This window comes from Oryctolagus cuniculus, chromosome 7, assembly GCF_964237555.1.
Source record: "Oryctolagus cuniculus chromosome 7, mOryCun1.1, whole genome shotgun sequence".
Taxonomy (NCBI): Eukaryota; Metazoa; Chordata; class Mammalia; order Lagomorpha; family Leporidae; genus Oryctolagus; species Oryctolagus cuniculus.
The window spans coordinates 77,323,008-77,325,473 of NC_091438.1; positions in this window are offsets into that span (position 1 = coordinate 77,323,008).

A 2,466-nucleotide genomic window follows, 5' to 3' on the forward strand; every position below is an offset into this window, starting at 1 on the left:
CGTACCTTCTTGTCTCCCGCGCGCCCCGACTTTTCAAAAAAACTCCCCGGCCCTGGTCCCCTACTCCACGGAAATTTGTCAAAAGGCCGCCCTGATGCCGGGGGGCGCTCTGAAGAGGGTGTAGAAAAATGAGGAAGGGGGAGGAGCGCGCCCTCGAGAGGGCGGGGAGCCCTCTGGTGTGTGATTTAGGGCGAGTTTGGGGAGAAAGTCGGAGGAAGAGGGGGGTTCTGGGGACAGCACTGCTCAAGCTAGGGAGGAGAAAGCACGATGGTCTGGAAATTGGCTGGAGAACCACCTTCGGTATCCTCTCAGAGGGGCGGGCGCTGTCGCCTAACCAAGTCCCCAACGGCGCTGGAGCAGAGGCAAGATCCAGGGGCACTGGCCTCGCCGCAGGACCGGGCGGACACCCACCGGGCTCGGCTCTACAGAGCCCGAGCCCCCGCTGCCGCCGCCGCCAGCAGCCGTTGCCGCCGCCTCTGCCGAACCATCCTTCAGACACCCGCGCCGCCGCCTCACAACATGTCGGCCGCGACCGCTACTGGAACCGCGGCGGACGCCTGGGAACGAATACGGACAGAGCCAGGCACCGGGGGTGCCGCAGGGGCGGCCGGCGTGGCCGTTTAGCTCGAACGCAGATCGTAGAAGCCGAGGCGGCGGCAACGGTGGTCCCTTCTGAGCCCAGGGAAGAAGGTTTGCTGGAAGCCGCTCCCGACACCCTTTGCGCCACCGGAAGCCGCTTCCCCCCAGCTTCCCCCACCTCCCAGACCGACTTCCGGGTGTGGCTACCTCCCTTCCCCCACCCTCGTGGGCGGGAACCGCCCGTCCTCGCAGCCAGCCGCTTCCGCTCGCTGCTGTCCCAACACACGCGCTGGGACCCGGGACCCCGTTCCCTGGCTGGGGCTAGGGCTGGGGCAGGGCGAGCGTGCGCCTCGCTGTAGCGGGGGTCCCAGTCACGCGCTTGCTCTGCAGCTGCAGTGCCAGACCCGGGAAGGGCCGGCTGGAGGGCCGGGCGAGAGGAGATCGACTCAGGCCTGGAAACAGTCAGTTAGCTGCGTTCGGGGACAAAGCAGGGCCGGGTATTGTCAAAAGAAATCTACCCAGTTACCCGAATTGGGATTGACATGGAAAGGAGCAGGGTCTGGGCCCAGGAGTGGTAAGCGGGGAAAGCAGACCCCCACGTGCGTGTGCTTGCACTGTCTTGAAGAGGAAGCTTTGCAGATATGTAATTGATGTTATTCGGATCAAAGCTCTCAGGGCCTCCACCTATTTTCTCTTTCATGGGAGACAACTTAAGAGAAGTCACGAAATGGCTAAGCCGGAAACTGGAAGTCAGACGCAACGTATTAACATTACAAGGTTCCAACTTGGCCATTTTTCACGGTTTACCACCCCCCCACACACACACACACGTTGACTTCTGGAGGGGAAGAATGATATGGCATCCTCTGATTTTTGCTTCTTTTCACGGTAATATCAACAGGTCTCGAGTTTTTCACAGAAATTATGTTATTTTAAAAAACAATTTTTATATTGTCACGTAGGAGAGGCTACATTGTACATAATGGGATGTTGCAATTTTCAAAAAGATACCATTTCAGTCCATTTGGACACATTTCGTTCAATCATTGTTCTTGATGATGTTACACAATTGGGTTGTTTGGAATGTTTTCTTAAAATTTTCAGTCTAAAACCCCAAATGTGCCTCATCAAGAAGACTTTATAGTTTATTACACTGACTTTTTAATATTTTCTCCAGAATCTTCTGGGTTCTTTAATTTCTCAAGTGTACACCCTTGTTTTTTAGTGCCATTAAGTTAATCAAAACAAAATGTCTTTCATAACATGAATTTAAAAACTCTCCAACATAGGAATGTGAAACTTAGATGTATCATCTTTGCAATGTGTTTAAGACAGTTTACTGGTGGTTTAAAGACACTATAGTGAGAGCAGCCGGTTGGGACATCGGCATCCCCTCTCAGAGTGCCTGGATTTGAATCCTGGCTCTGTTTTTGATTCCAACTTCTAGTAATACAAACCCTGGGAAGTAGTGGGTAATGATGACTCAAGTAGTTGGGGCCCTGCCACCGACATGGGAGACCCAGATTGAGATTAAGTTATTATGTTGTCTGAATTTATCTTGTCCCCACCAAGTGTATCCATATGAAAAAGCTAGTCAGCAAAAAAATCCTGAGGTATCACATTGTCACCAACCTAGATCATGTCACCACTGAAGAAAATGTAACAAATTTGTTCTCTTATAACATTCATGCTATTTACTTATGCTATATAAGTCCATAGAGCACACCATCTAGTAAATTTATTATTTTACGCTTTTGTAGTATGTGTACTATAGAGACCTAGATTCCAACCCCAGCTTTTTTTACTTTAACCTTACTTTTTTCTTAGAAATGGAAATATTAAGTAACTCACTGGATTTAAGGTCAAATGAGAGGATATGTGAAAGCA